Source organism: Pseudorca crassidens, chromosome 13 (assembly GCF_039906515.1).
Source record: "Pseudorca crassidens isolate mPseCra1 chromosome 13, mPseCra1.hap1, whole genome shotgun sequence".
NCBI classification, from domain to species: Eukaryota; Metazoa; Chordata; class Mammalia; order Artiodactyla; family Delphinidae; genus Pseudorca; species Pseudorca crassidens.
Window position 1 is genome coordinate 80845833 of NC_090308.1, and position 16790 is coordinate 80862622.

General features: G+C 40.5%; 1 pseudogene; it reads right to left on the reverse strand.

Annotated features, from left to right (window-relative positions):
- Window positions 1-5851: 5851 nt before the first annotated feature.
- LOC137204907 (coiled-coil domain-containing protein 112-like) lies at window positions 5852-7340 on the reverse strand (annotated as a pseudogene).
- Between the last annotated feature and the right edge of the window lie 9450 nt (window positions 7341-16790).

The following is a 16790-nucleotide window of genomic DNA, read 5'->3' on the forward strand; positions in this document are numbered from 1 at the left end:
AGACGTGGGAAACTGCACCCAGCACTGCAGATCTTCTGATATTTTAAGTCAGAAACCCAAAATTTTCGTGAAGTCTTCTAAATTTCATATGGGGCAAGTGATCTCAAGTTGTTTTGTTTTTAACGTTGTATGTGAGGTAACAAAGAAAAAACATATCTGCAGGTCAAATGGACCCACCATAGCCCTTTTGCAAATTCTGGCCAAAAGCCCAGGAGAAGAGATGACATTTAAGTTGACAACTATAGTTCAAAGTGAAGGGAGACAAACATTTCAAAGGAGACCCAGGTAAAGTACTGTAGAGGTCCAGGAGAAAGGAACCAGACCCTGAGCCTTCCTGAATAAGGATCTTGTCTTTATTAGGGTTTCCATCTCTGGTTTCCAGCACAGTGCATGGAAAAAATCCTAAACAAATGTTGAGATGAATAAATGAACGAAGGAGCAAACAAGGGAACGTATATCTCTGTACGTCCTTGAGAGGGAAAGGAGCGATGCTACAGTCCACGACCAAGCGGCCATCACAGCACCCGCCAAGCACCATGCTGACACTGTCACAAAGTCCTCTGGCAGTTCCGTCATCCGGGGTCACTTAGAACACCCCCAAACTCTCCTCCTCCTCTCAGCCTCACTTCTAGAACAGAAAGCACAGGTCAGTGAAGTGCTGCTGGATGCTGCTCCGAGCCTGCCAGCAACAGCAGCAAACAAAGAAGACTCTGGAATTCGTCTCCAATCGTAGACTTGGGTCAGGTCCATTTGTGGCGCACAGCAGCGGCACCCACCACTGCTCACCTCTGTCTCCACAGAAGTGCCCTGCATCTCCCAGCACACCCCAGCATGGGGAGCCCTTGGTTTTCCTGCCTGAGAACCCTGACTCCAGACCTTCTTAGAGGACCTGAGTCAAGAGCAGCTCTGGGAGCCACTGCAAACGGACGGTGACTTTGGACTGAAGTTCAGCATCACCTCTCCTCCTGAGTGAGCACCATCCTCTAAGTCCTCCAGACGCCTGAGGAAGGGACCTGAGCTGCCAAACGCCCTCCTAGAAAAGCTGAGCGGAGCTGAGGCCAGGAAAGCACTGTGCCCAGTTGGCCGCTTCCAGTAATCTCAAGCCCTTTTCCAGAACAATCCACATTCTCATGCATCTTTCCCATCACAGTGGGGCAGTTCCACAGCAGTGTTCAGTCCAATGTTTCTCTGCCCAAACTGGCATCTACGCATGAGGCTTCTTCATCCAGTGGGCCCATCTCTTTGTTGTCTGGACCTACTTCCCTAGAATGCTTCTCTACTGCCTGCTAAGACTGAGTTTACATAGGAGAGAATCCCTACGTTCTGGAATCCTCAATTGCCCCAGCTTTAGAAGGGGGCATTCGGGGCTTTCCTCTAGCCCCGAGTTAGATTAATAAATCCTGAAGTGTCATTCAAAATGCAGCTTACAACCCTCTTGCCTCTTGCTTTGCATTAAAAAAATAATAGGTTTAGTTCATTATATAATTGAAATTCTTTTCACTATTTACAGAAGTAGCTTTTGACGAATTAGTCTTCTACTAATTGGCCTGCCTCTGCCTTCCACCCTTTGCGCTCCCAGAAAATACCTATTCACCTTTTGCACCACCTGGAAAAAAACCCCATCTTGGGGAAAAGAATTTGAAAAAGAATAGATACATGTATATGTATAACTGAATCACTTTGCTGTACACCTGAAACTAACACAACCTTGTTAATCAATTATACTCCAATATAGAATAAAAAAATTTAAAAAAATAAACCCATCTTGGATGAAGCCAACCCTCCACCTGCCTGGCCTCTGCCTGGATTGCTGAGCGCTGAAAAAAAAAGTCACGCAACAAAAAAAAAAAAAAAAAAAAAAGTCACGCAACAGAAACAAACCGAGTGCCAGAGCGCTTGCTTCTTCTCTTTCCACAGACAGGGGCAGGCCTCTTCCTTCCTTCACAGGAATGAGAAACTGTCAGTCAGGCACTTCCCCAAATTCCTGCCCCAACGCAGCCAACGGTAAGTACCTCACCTGCCCCCTCCTTCCTCCTGCTGTGTCAGGGGAAATGCCCTCTTCTACGGAATCATTCCCTGCTCTCTGGAGTCTTCCTTTCCACATCCTTCCTCTCCAACTGCTCCCTCGTCACGGCCACCTTCCCATCAGTCTTTGAACACGAACACATCCTCCTCGCTCTATACCTGAGCACTACAAAAGGGACCTTTGATCTGGTGTCACTGTTGGGTTGTTACCCACCTACTTTCCTCTCCTTCACCCCCAACTTCGGCAATCCCAAAGCCTGCTGCCACTGTGCCTCACCTCCCTAGTCCACACACTGCTCTCGGGCTCCAGCCCCCATCAACCTCTGTGTCACCAGACCCAGTGGGAGCATCCATCCCCACCAGGCTTGCTTAACCTCTGCAGCATCGGATACAGCTGCTCTCATGCTGGCCCTACGGCTTCCTGGTAACAAACGCTTTCCTCTTTTGCCCTCCTGTGCCCCTTTTTGCACCTTCCTTTTAACTTTTGATTTGCCTCAGGATCCTATCCTGGTATCTCTCTTCACTTTTCACTGCACTTTATCTCAAAGTAACTTAATGAATTCTTGTGATTTAATTTGCCATATGTATGCTGATAGCTTTTGAAATACTTTTGTATTTATTTTTTCTAACAGTGAGACATGCACAGGAAATCAAACAGTTCTGAAAGTTTACGAAAATTCTCTGCTCTCTTTCATGACTCTCACCTAGAGCCCCACAGATCAGAAGCACCCTCTTTATTTATGTTGGTTATCTCCATCACTCTAAGTAGTATCATTTTATTCCTAAGTCATGAGTTATCACATTTAGACAATTTCCCAACGTGAAAGGTGAAAATAAGGCTCACTGCACCCTCATTTCTTTCTCCTCTTCACTTTTGTATCCATCATTTTTAATCACTTTTTTCTATCGGTTATCCTTGTAGCTTTAAGTAATAAGAATTAAATCTCTAAATTTTTTCCATCAAACTTCAACGGTATTTCTTAACTTCCCATTCTGTAAGATCAGAATATGAGTGATCCTGTCTCCCCTTCTCCCCTTCCACCTCCCATCTTGCACCAACTACACTGGACTATACGTTTTAACCTTTCCACCATAACCAAATCTCTTGCTTCATTTATAGCTTCATGCTAAAGGATGGAGACCGAAAAACAAACATTATATTACCATTACTCTGTAAATATTGTTCACAGTTGAGCCAAATGGTGGGCTGGAATTTTACTTCCTTCTCCAATTTCATGACCCCTATGCCACTGCTGGACAGCCCCAAGCACCAAGGTCAGATGGATTACTGACCCCAATTACTTAAAAGTATGCAACATTAGGTGACTAGACCTTTGGGGGTGATCCTTTTGTGGTGTATACTGATGTCGAATTAATGTTGTACACCTGCAATTTATATAATTATTACCTAGCAATTTTACCTCAATTGAAAAAATTATGCAACATTCTAATTTCCTTCATTTTTGAATAATGACTTTCCTATATATCTTTGCCTAAAATTTTGAATTGCTTTCTTGATTCCTTGCATCACTTGCCTTGATCGTCTCCTTCACATTTTCAGACTCGACCTCCTATTAGTCCACGCACTCCCGTTGTCCCCAGACCTCCACTCTCCTGCTCAGATCTGGCCGGCTTTGTCTTTAGTCTCCTGCATACCGGTTGTCCCAGAACTTCGCTTTCTTGTCCTTCCGTGAAATCAGTCTCCCAAACCTGTCTTCCTTTTTCTTGGTTATGCCTTTGTTTTCCTGAAGTATATACATTCTCAGGTAACTTCTTTCAAAAAGGTATGTATGGGGCAAATGATCTGATTCTCTCCGTGTCGGAATGTCTGGTTTGGTTTGCTCTGCTTTCGCCCTTGCCTGGGAGTGTGGCTGAGTGTCATCTTCGAAGGCATCCCTCCTCTGCCTTCTAGCCTCTGGGGCTGCGGATGTCAGACGGATTCTCGCTCCTTTCTAAAAGAATTTTTCCCAAATGAAGCTCTTATAATCTTTCTTTACCTGGTGCCTCGAAGTTTCATGCTGATATGTCTAAAGAACCGTCTTCTTCGTTCATTTTCCAGCAGGTCCTGGAAGGCTCCTGGGGCTGCAGATGGCTCAGTTCACTCCCGGCGCTGGCCCGGTGGGCCAGAGCCATTCCCCCACACCAGTCTGATCCTCCTCCCAAGAGGCACCGCCGCTCTGTGACTCGGAGGAGGAGCGAGCCACAGGCGGTGTGCCTGATGGGTGGTGTGACCACGCTCCTGACAGAGATGCTGTAACCGGGAACCACGCCGGGAGCACCGGTACTTTTCTTCCTGGGCGCCACCTGGCCCCGCGATCCTGCGAGAACTCCCGCGGTCCCACGAGAACTCCCACGATCCCGCGAGATCTGGCTTCTCTCCGGGAGAGTGGTCGTGCTGCCGCCACAGCGCTGACACAGGTAACCTCTGAAGTCTCCTGTCTTGGACTGGATTTCCCAGGACGTGGCACCTAGGTAAAAGCTTACTGCTAGGCAGTGTTTTGCCAGAGAAGCAGGGAAAGAAGACGGCGTGTGGCGAGCAAGTTGGGGGAGCATGACTGAGAATGCTGCAGCCACTCGCAAAGCTGACGGCTGGGACCTACGGGGCATCTGCACCGAAGAAGCGTGAAGCTGTGCATCTCCGCAGCGTCCCTCTGGAGGGTGCGTGTATTGCCCAGTCCCAGCTCCTCTTGGTCAAGGATGGTCCCATGGGGTAGCTCCTCCACCATGGCAGGTCACGTATTTATTGGTGCCGAGGAGTTCCTTGGCAACTACAAGGAATCCCTGGGGTCGAGGGCAGGGTGCAATCAGCTGTGCCCGTGGGGGACCTGAGGGGCCTGGGTGACAGCGGGCCCCTCTGTAGTAGCAGCAGCAACAGCGACCTGATTCCATAACCATGGGACAGCGCCAGTCGCCCTGGGGGTGGTGCATAAGCCAGTTTCCATGCAACTACTATTTTGGTAACTAGGATATTGTGGTCTGGTCCTTTAATTGTTTGGTTTTTCTCATTCAAATTTTTAACAGCTAAGAGGGCTTTCCAGGTCTCTGTTTACACTTTTCTCAGAGCATCCTTTTCTTGTTTTAAGGCAGTAATACTTTCTCAAGATCCGTGAGAATATTCGTTAGATCTTTAAAGTTTTCTGCTGTGGGGAGCAATCTGCATAGTGGTTAAGAGGATGGACTCTAGAACCAGACACACTGGGTTTGAATCTCAGCTCTGTTATGACTTTGTGGACTTGGGGAACTTTCTGTCTTAGGTTTTTTTTCTTTTTCATTTTCTTTCTTTTTCTTTTTTTTTCTCTTCAAACAAATAGATAATGCTTGTTATACAAAAGTTCACTAATTGCCAAGCTACCAGTTTGTTAAACTTAGAAAAAGTGTTAACTTATTTTACAACTCTAAAAGGAGAACTTTACATTCCTATGACTCAAACTAACTGACATCCGGGTTCTAAAAGTTGTGAATCAGGGGTTTAAAAAATGTCACTCTAACATTGTCCCAATTAATTTTGATATGCCATAAACTAAACCTTCTAAATGTTTTGTGCATTCAGTGAAATAATGTTTCTAACATAAACTTATTTAAATAGCTTTGACATCAGTAATAGGCCAACCTGTAAACTAACTGCCCTCTTAGTATAAACAGGAAATAATAACGGCAGTGTCAGTGTGGAATGTAATATCTCCCGATTCACATGCAATTGTAACGAATAATCAATCGATTAGGCTAGTGATATTTAAAGAACGTAGTTGTCACTGTGTTTCCCAGAATAACTGAATATTAACATTCTCATCAACTGTATGCCAAGTTCATTATCTCATATTCTTCTCTAGTCTCTTTGTCTGCAGATTGGAATAGCCCCATGTGGAATATGAAGCAGTGACCCAGAACTTGATGATCCTACATCTTTGGGCCATTCTTTCCAACCTTTGGTAAAAGTTTTGTAAAGCCTAGAGGGATCTACTAACATTTTTTCACTCTTTTCTTGCTTTTCTTGTAATTTTTCCAGTCTTTTTTGTTCTACCTTTACCTTTTCCTTTGCCTGTCTATCTAGAATTTTCAGTTCAAGTTTATGTAAATCTCTTTCTTGAAACCTGAAAATTGCATTGGCAACAGTTTTCCTTTTTCTGCCTTGTCTAACTTTTCACTTATTTCTTTTTCAAGCCTCACAAGTTCTTCCTCTTTTTAATTCTTCTTCTCGATGTAACGTAATAATAGTAATCTTAGTCTAAACTGGCATTGGTGCTCTTCTGCTACTTTTGCTCTTCCTTTTCTTCTTCTTTTAACTTCTCTTAAATATGAGAAACATATCTCATTGACATTTAGATACTTTTCTATTCTTCCCAAGCTTCAACTGACAATTTATGATTCTTCTTTGTTCCTGTTTTTCCTTTCATCATCTTCTTGTTTATTGTGAAAAAGCATAGTTATATTCTCTTTCTTAAACTTGACGATTTCCTCTTTTTTTTGCTGCTTTTAGCGTTCCAATTCTGAATAGATTCTTTCTTTTTTCTACAGTCAGAAATTTTTGTATAATTTCTCATGTTGTTGCACTTAATGCTGTGTTCTTTCAGGATAAGGTTCTAGAATTTCTCCCATAAATATTGTCTTCTCTTTATGTTTGTTTCTCACTTTTACAAAGGTCTGATGATCCAAGTCATCCAGTGCCCTTGTTGCCCTCCTGTTTGCTGAAAGAATTTTTCAAAATCTACCATTTCTGCTAGAAGAGTATGTGATGGTACTTTGTCTACATGAACCTTACCTGACATTGTTCTGAAAGCTCTCTGCATTTCTGAGTGACCCAAAGTCCACATGTCAATTTTTCTGGATACGGCAGCCAACTCAGTTTTAGTTGTTTTCTTTAATAAGCTCTTCATGTATCAGTCTCTGCTCTTATCTAAAAGTGCTTATTGCATTTTCCATTTTTTTCTATTATTTCTCTGAGCTTTCAGCAAAATCAGGTCTAAGTGTCACTTGTTTTAACTGATGGTGAAGTCTCTTTACATCATTATGTATTTTGGCCAATTGTTGCTGGACTCTTGCTTTTTCAATTTTTCCTGCTGATAATTTATTTAAAATTTTTCCACTACACTATGCTCAATAATGAAGTCCTTTTTTTTTTTTTTTGGTGGTAGAGATAACCGTTTACCTTTTTCTATTAATAACTTGATTTTTTAAATTTTCTGCTGCATGTATGTTTTTTGCTTTTTAGTCCAACTAGATTTCTGCTTTCAGATTTGAAGCTGAAAAGGTTGAATTCCATCCAAAGTACTAAAACATACATCATTCTGTGTCATGACTACCGTGAGTGTGGCCATCTTTCTGGTAGAGTAACTGGGGCCACAGAGGGCCCACAGCCTAGGGTGTCATACAGGGGGCAGTACAGAGCCAGCAGATAGTTCCCTGCATGCAGACATGGGACTGTGGATGTGCCAGAGGGAGAGGGAGAGCTGTGCCTTAGTTTCTTCATTCATCAAGAGGAGCAGGAAGACACTGAGCCCACCTCCTCCCACAGGCACAGAAAAACTGCCATGACATACAGAGCAACTGTTGATGAGAACGACCTGAAGACTTTCCATGACTAAAAGTTTAAAGAAGGCACCACAGCGAGATGGCTAAGAGAGGAGGAGACACTATATATGGTCAAGACCCACACTCCCAGGTAGGTGATTCACAAATGAGGGGATAACCACAATTTCAGAGGTTCTCCCCAAGGAGCAAGGGGTACACCCCACCACAGCCTCCCCAGAACGTCTGGCTTTGAAGACCAGAAGGACTTGTATATGGCAGAGCCAGAGGGCTGTGAGAAACAGACTCCTCTCTTAAAGGGCGCACACAAAATCTCACATGCTTTCAGGGAAGAAGCAGTAATTTTAAATTAAGTAAGTGGCCTGGGTCAGACCCACTTGCTGTTTTTGGAAAGCATCACAGAGAAGCAGGAGACAACTTGACCCCCCTGGGGATATAGACATGGCCACAGCCTTATTTGGGAGCTTGTTCTACCATGAGGAAGCTGGTACTGCCAAGTAACATTTGGAGTCCTCTCTTAGTCTATTAGCGCTAGGGACTTGCCCACCCACCAGTAAGTGACAATAGCTCTGGCATGCCCCAGGCCACACAGCCCACTGCACCAGGACCTGGCACCACCAACCAGCAAGCTGGCATCAACCCTGGGGGCAGTACACCAGGACCTGGTCATACTTACCAGTGGACTGTCACCAGCCCTGGGGCCCCCTGAGCCTCGCAGCCAGTTGCTCCAGGACCTGGCCCTGCCTATCAGTGGCTTGGAAGCCACTGCACAAGGCAGAACCTGGTAGTAAACTGGGCAAGAGGCCGGCCGTGCATTACCAGCACATCCAAAATAGTTGGCTCCACCGCAGTCAAAGGGCCCACACAGGGGCACCCTAGAGCATATAGCTCTGGTGACCAGAGGGAAGTGTGCTGCCAGGCATCATAAGGTGACTCATACCTAAGGACATTTCTCAAGGATTGGAAACGTAACCAATATATGTAATACACAGAAATAAACAGAGAATTAGGCAAAATGACAAGACAAAGGAATATGTTCCAAACAAAGGAACAAGACAGAATCTCAGAAAAAGAACTAAATGAAGTTGAGATAAGCAATCTACCAATAAAGAGTTCAAGGTAAGAATCATAAAGATGCTCAATGAACTTGGGACACAGAAGTTTAACAAAGGGTTGGATACATAAAGAACCAAACAGAGCTGAAGAATATAATAACTGAAATAAAAAATACACTGCAAGGAATCAACAGTAGATTAGATGATACAAAAAAACAGATAAGCAGTCTGGAACACAGAGTAGTGGAAATCTACCAGGCAGAACAGAAAAAAAGAATTTTAAAAAATGAAGATGGTTTAAGGAACCTCTGGGATAACACCAAGCATACAAACATTTGCATATAGGAGTTCCAGAAGGACAACCGAGATAGAAGAGCAGAGAAATTATTTCAAGACATAGTAGGTGAAAACTTCCCTAACCTGGGAAAGGAAACAGACATCCAGGTCCAGGAAGCACAGAGAGTCCCAAACAAAATGAATTCAAAGACTTCCACACCAAGACATACTATAATTAAAATGGCAAAAATTAAAGGTACAGAGTTGTAAAAGAAGCAAAAGAAAACAACTAGTCACTTACAAGGCAAATCCCATAATACAGTCAGCTGACATTTCAGCAGAAACTGTAGGCCAGAAGGAGTAGCACAATATTTTTAAGGTGATGAAAGGAAAAAGAATAATAGAACCAAGAATATTCTACCTGGGAAGCTGTAAACAAAGACTGTAATAAGAGACAAAGAAGGACATTACATAATGATAAAGGGATCGATCCAGCAAAACATAACAATTGTAAATATGTATGCACCCAACATTGGATCACCTATGTAGATAAAGCAAATATTAACAGACATGAAGGGAGAAATTGACAGTAACAAAATAATATTAGGAGGCTTTAACACTCTATTTACATCAATGGACAGATCATCTGGAAAATCAAAAAGGAAACACTGGCCTTAAATGACACATTAGACCAAGTTAAATTAATAGATATATATAGAACATTTCACCCCAAAACAGAATAATACATTCTTTTAAAGTGCACATGGAACATTCTCCAGGATAAATCACATTCTAGGCCACAAAACAAGCTTCAGTAAATTTAAGAAAATTGAAATTATATAGGGATCTTTTCCAACCACAACTCTAAGAGACTAGAAATCAACTACAAGAAAAAAACTGCAAAGAACACAAACGTGGAGGCTAAACAATATGCTACTAAAATGGATCACTGAAGAAATTTTTAAAAATACCTAGAGACAAATGAAAATGAAAACACAATGATCCAAAATCTGGGACAGAGTAAAAGCAGTTCTAAGAAGTTTATAGTGATAAAAACCTACCTCAGGAAACAAGAAAAATCTCAAATAAACAACCTAACCTTACATCTAAAGGAACTAGAAAAATAAACAAAACCCAAAGTTAGTAGAAGGAAAGAAATAATAAAGATTAGAGCAGAAATAAATGAAAGAGACTAAAAAGACAATAGAAAAAAATTAATGAAAGTATGAGCTGGTTCTTTGAAAAGATAAAGTATTGATCATTGATAAAACTTTAGCCAGGTTCATGAAGAAAAGAAATGAGAGGGCTCAAATAAATAAATTCAGAAATGGAAGAGAAGCCATTACAACTGACAACACAGAAATACAAAGGATTATAAGAGATTACCATAAAAAAAGGTATACCAGTAAAATGGACACTCTAGAAGAAATGGACAAATTCCTAGAAGTGTACAAACCCCTAAGACTGAATCAGGAACAATTAGAAAATATGAGCAGACTGATTTCTAGTAAAGAAATTGAATCAGTAATTTAAAAAAAAACCCTCCCACTCCCAACAAACAAAAGCCCAGGACCAGATAGCTTCACAGATAAATTCTACCAAACATTTAAAGTATTCCAAAATATTAAAGCGAAAGGAACACTTTCAAACTCATCCTACAAGGCCAGCATTACCCTGGTACCAAAACCAGACAAAAAGACACCACAAAAAAAGAAAATTATAGGCCAATATCCCTGATGAACATAGATGCTAAAATTCTCAACAAAATATTAGCAAGCTAATTTCAATAATACATTAAAAGGATCATACTCCATGATCAAGTGAAATTTATCTCAGGGATGCAAGGATTTTTCTTATCCACAAATCAATCAATGAGATACACCACATTAACAAATTGAAGAATAAAAATCATATGATCATCTCAATAGATGCAGAACAAGCTTTTCACAAAATTCAACATCGATTTATGTTTAATAACAAACCTACAGCCAACATCATACTCAGTGGTGAAAAGCTGAAAGCATTTCCTCTAAGATCAGGAACAAGACAAAGATGCCTACTTTCACCACTTTTATTCAACACAGTATTGGAAGTCCTAGCCACAGAAATTAGTCAAGAAAAAGAAAAGGAATCCAAATTGGAAAGGAAGAAATAAAACTGTCACTTTTTGCAGAGTGACATGATATTATATACAGAAAATTCCTAAAATGCCACCAAAAAAGTATTAGAACTATTAAGAAATCAATTCAGTAAAGTTGCTTTATACAAAATTAATATACTTAAATCAGTTGCAATTCTTTACAGTAACAATGAATCAGAAAGAGAAATTTTTAAAATTCCCACTTACAATTGTGTCAGAAAGAATAAAATACCTGGGAATATACCTAACTAAGGCATTAAAGACTTGGACTTGGAAAACTGTGAGACTCTGAAGAAAGAAATTGAAGACAGCACAAATAAATGGAAAGATATACTGTGTTCGTGGACTGGGAGAATTAATATTGTTAAAATGACCATACTACCCAAGGCAATCTACATTCAGTGCAATCCCTATCAAAGTACCAATGGCATTTTTCGTAGAACTAGAACAGATAATCCTAAAATTTGTATAGAAACACAAAAGACTCCAAATAGCCAAAACAATCTTAAGAAAGGACAGAGCTGGAGGTATCATATTCCCTAATTTCAAACTATACCACAAAGCTACATTAACCAAAACTGAATGGTACTGGCACAAAAACAGACACATAGGTCGATGGAACAGAATAGAGATCCCAGAAATAAACTCATGCTGATATGGGCAATTAATCTATGACAAAGGAGGCAAGAATATACAGTGGAGAAAAGACAGTCTCTTCAATAAGTGGTGTTGGGAAAACTGGAGAGCTATATGCAAAAGAATTAAACTACACTGCTTTCTCACACCATATACAAATATAAACTCAAAATGGATTAAAGACTTTAAATGTAAGACCTGAAACCATAAAACCCCTAGAAGAAAATATAGGCAGTACACTCTTTGACATCAGTCTTAGCAGTATTTTTTTTTGGATATGTCTCTTCAGGCGGGGGAAACAAGAGCAAAAATTAACAGATGGTACTACATTAAATCTAAAAGCTTTTGTACAGCAAAGGAAACTATCAACAAAACAAAAAAGCAGGCTGTGAATGGGAGAAGATATTTGTAAATGATACATCCAGTAAGGGGTTAGTATCCAAAATATACAAAGAACTCATACAATTCAACATCAAAAAAAGAACCCAAACAACCCATCAAGAAAAACAACAACAACAAAATGGGCAGGGGACCTGAATAGACTTTTTTCCAAGGGAGACATAGATGGCGAACAGACATATAAATAGATGCTCATCATCACTAATCATTAGTGAAATACAAATCAAAACCACAATGAGATATCAGCTCACACCTGCCAGAATGTCTATCATCAAAAAGACCACAAATAATAAGCATTGGCAAGAATGAAAGAGAACCCTCATGCACTGTTGGGATTGTTAATTGGTGCAGCTGATATGAAAAACAGTATGGAATCTCCTCTAAATATTAAAAATACAACTGCCATATGATTCAGCAATTTCACTTCTGGATATTTATGGAAAGAAAACAAAACACTAATTTGAAAAGATATATACACTCCAGTATTCATAGCAGCACTGTTTACAGTAGCCAAGATATGGAAGCAACCTAGGTGTTCACTAATAGACAAATGGGTAAAGAAGATGTGGTATATATAGCCAAAAAAAAAAAAAATTCTTGCCATTTGCGACAACATAGAAGGACCTAGAGTCTATTATGCTAAGTGAAATATTTCAAACAGAAAAAGACAAATACTGTTTTATTTCACTTATATGTGAAACCTAAAAACTTACTAACAAACAAAACGAAATGAAAACAGTCATAGAGACAGAGAACAAACAGGTGGTTGCCAGAGGGGAGGATCTTGGGGGAGGGAGAAATAGGTGAAGGGGATTAAGAGGTACAAACCTCCAGTTACATGACAAATAAGAGGGGGATGTAATATACAGAATAAGGAATATGGTCAATAATATTGTAGTAACTTTATATGGGGACAGATGACTGTTAGGCTTGTGTTAATTTCATAATGTATGCAAATATTGAATCATTATGTAGTGCACCTGAAACTAACATAATATAGTGCGTCAATTACAGCTTGATAAAAATAAATAAAAATAAAATTTAAAATACAACAAAATGGGGTACTACAGTGCCTACCTCATAAGCTGTATAATGATTGAACTTATACGTAAACTTAGAATAGTTTATTCCAAGTGTATATTTCTAGTTTTTATTATCTGTAGCTCCTCATGTCAGTTTTTCTGCATATTCGCCTTGCTTATTCTTTTTAATGCTGCTGGTATTTCTCACATGCCTCCTCATCCTTGGATGTCTACTCACTAGAGTTTCTTCTGCTCTTGTATGAATGGGATGAGAAGAGTTCTGACCCAAACCTGCATGCACATGAGTGACAGGGCACATCCACAGAGCCTTCACTTTAGGGGCTGGTGAACAGGAGAGGAATGTCAGGCTCTGGATCCCCAAATACTATTGGCTTTCATACACATCATATCCCTTTCATAGATTTTCAATTAATATGGCATTGAAGGGGCATGGTAATAATATCCTAAAGTGGTGGATATTGGGAGCAGAAAGTACAAAATACAAATAAAATCTTTACAGAAGTCCTGCGCTTAGGTAAAAGAGAAGAATCAATGGCTTAACTACACATGAAGTGTTTTTTTTTTTTATCACTTCGAAATAACGTCCTAAGATTTTTGGAAAGTGACTTGCAATTTGACTCTCTAGAATGCAGGGTAAGTATAGAATCGCTGTGATTTTTTGTAGAATTCTAAGATCACTTGGGATTTATTGTAGATTCTGTAATTTTGTTGATTCAAAAACAGGACAATAGCTTTTTAAAGTTTTTTCCCTAAGGTAATGGTGTGTGTCTGGGCCACTTGCAAACTGTGGAAGCCAGGAGAGGAGGATGAGGAAAAATAGAGGAAATATTCTTCAGTAAACAAGCCTCATGACCCAAATGTGGAGTCAGAAGTTTGTGTCCCAGTCTTAGGATGTGGTCAGTAGATTTGCATACTTCTGTACTGAGTTAGGTTTCACAACTTCCTGGGATGTCATTTGTTTTCTCCCCCGCAGCTTGAATTAAGACTTCCCTTCCAGGCTCTGCCGAGCCAGTTTCCTTTAGACCAATTTGTAATCAAGTATTTCTACTAAAGGTTCGTGAAAAGAGCACTGAATTCAAAACCAGGATAGATTCCTAAGTCCAACTTTCCTTCTTACTGTCTGACCTTAGGGACCAGTGTTCACACCAAGCCCTTATTTCCTGAACAATTCATATTCTTGGAAGGGGGAAAGAGCTTTCTTACAAGTAATGAGTTTCCTGTCACAGAAAGTGTCCAGAAGATGCTCGAAAAACCACTTCTTAAACTCTTGTGAATGTTTATGTAATAAGAAGATGGGACTTAATTGTCCTGAAAAATCCTCTGAACCCTTCTGAAACTCAGTAATTTTCTGCTCCAGTTCTAGGAAAAGAAAGGAGGTGGGGAGGGAATGAGGAAGGGAAGTAGCATATTTATCCACATCGCGTGGATTTCAGCCTTGGCGTCTGGAGTCACTCCAGGCTGCCCGTTCTGACTTGGATGAACACTTCTTGATGTCTGTTCGTTCTCTTCCAGCAAGTCCCTGGAAGAATGTGTAAGTCAAGGCAGGCCGATGTATACCATCCGTCAGAGGGGTGGCCACATCGGTGCAAACATAAGATTTCTTTGCATTCTTACTCTTCACTTTAAAGAATCTATGGAAATTTAAAACTATGTCATATATCTGTTTCTGTTTTAATATAAAATAGTATTTTAAATTATCAATCACTGGGAATGAGGGGGAGGGTAAAGAACTTGACTCTCCATCTAGGAACACGTTCCTCAGTTTCTTCGTATACAGCTGCTCTCCTGGTTAGGAAGCTCGGGTCAACACGCTGGACCTGCTGTCTGGATTCAGGTTGTTATCCATGATCTTCCCACAGCCCTGGGAATCTCCAACACACCAGGAGAGCCCAGCTGTGATTTCAACAGCCCCTCTCGGTTCATTCATGCTTCTCTTTTCACTTGGCTTTGTTTACGATGACATATTTTAGTAGAATTATTTCAGAACCTGCCTTAACTCAACGTGAATGTGCCTCACTGACTGATAAAACCCTTGCCCCTGAAAAAGGGCATTACATTTTGCTACAATTCATGATACGTCTTTGGAGAAGAATTGTGCATTTTATACAATTTGTCAAGGACAGTTTCAAAATGTGTAACGTCATCAATCTCACTGACAGCATCTCTAATGGTTTCACTCTGTAGTCAGAGTTTTGCCAAATGCAAGCCAACATGCAGACCATCACATACCTGCTCCCTACCTATGGTTTCAGATGTGTTATCTACTGGAAAGACAACCAAGTTTAGGGAAAGAATTCATCCTTGAAGCATTTCTTTCCTAATTAAGACAACAGATGTTGCTTGAAGTCTCTACCTGGGGAATTGATGACTTTGGTTTTAAAAAGTAAGAGGAATTCACAGATCTGCATTCATAATAATAGGTTTTTCTTAATCAATGTAGCCAGCCTGGTGGTGACTTACAGTAGTCAAGAGTTAGTGATGGTTGTCATTTTCAACAATTTAATGGCATTTTCTAAAAGTGCTTTTACTTGAGTTATTATTTAGACTTGTTTGCTCCCCAGCTGGGTTTCTGATCTCCCTCTTGTGGCAGGAGGCTGGACAGAGCTGACCTGGCTCAAAGAAGCTTTAGGGACCAGGGCAGCTGGCAGGAGTGGCTCTTATGGCCTCTGTGGTTACATGGAGGCAAAGAGCAGACAGCAGGGTGAAAGGTCACAGTGAGAAATGCACGGCTAAACCAATCGACAAGGCAAGAAGAGTCTGAGGTGGGCAACAGACTCACCTCAGGTGGGTCAACTGGTGCAGCCTGTGGGTCAGAGTCAGGGAAACTGAGAACCAAGACCCTTCACTAGGAAGAGGCGCTCAAGACCATAACCCCGGTGAACAGCCGAGAGCTGAGCTGGCGCCCTCCTGTGAAGTGTAAGGCCAGGACACAGGGCACCCAGGGACCCACTGAGGCTTCAGTTCCTTTACTGCGTACTACTCTCCCTGCTTATAAGGATGTGGCAAAGATTAATTCAGTCCTGTATGTGAAGTCTAACTGTCATTATTAGTTGTTAAAATTATATGATATGTGATATAATTGAGAAATATATGGACAGATAACCTAAAAAAACTCAAAAAAAAAAAAACCAGCTGCATGGTGAGAATATTTTCTTTTTTGTGGCAGAACAAAATAGAACAGAGCACTTTGGGGTGTTATGTTCTTTAAATTTAGTCTGCCCTTGTGAGTTTTTAACCAAAGTGTTTAATTAGCATCTGATTGCCAAACATTTGCGATAGTTATAATCTGTGAACAAATTGTTGATTCTTACTGTGGCAAGTTTGGGTAAACTCACATATCAAAATTTATATACAAGGAAAAATCCCAACATGAAAGAATTAGATTCTTTTAAACACCAGGTCTCAAATTATCCAGCTACTTTGACAGTTTTAGTGCCTTGACTAAATATTTTATGATGATACTACTTTTAAGATAAAACATAAAAGCTAATTTATAGTGACGTCTCTTTATGTAAGAGGTTCCCAAGCTGATTTATTACCAGGTTGAAGCATGTCAGTGAACACAACCGTCCCTTAAAGTAAAGAGACTTCACAATTTTCTCCCACACTCCTAGTCAAACAATTTATATGAAAAACGAGGTCTTTAATTTTACAAGACTCCACTTCATTTTCCTATAATATCTCCTTTAG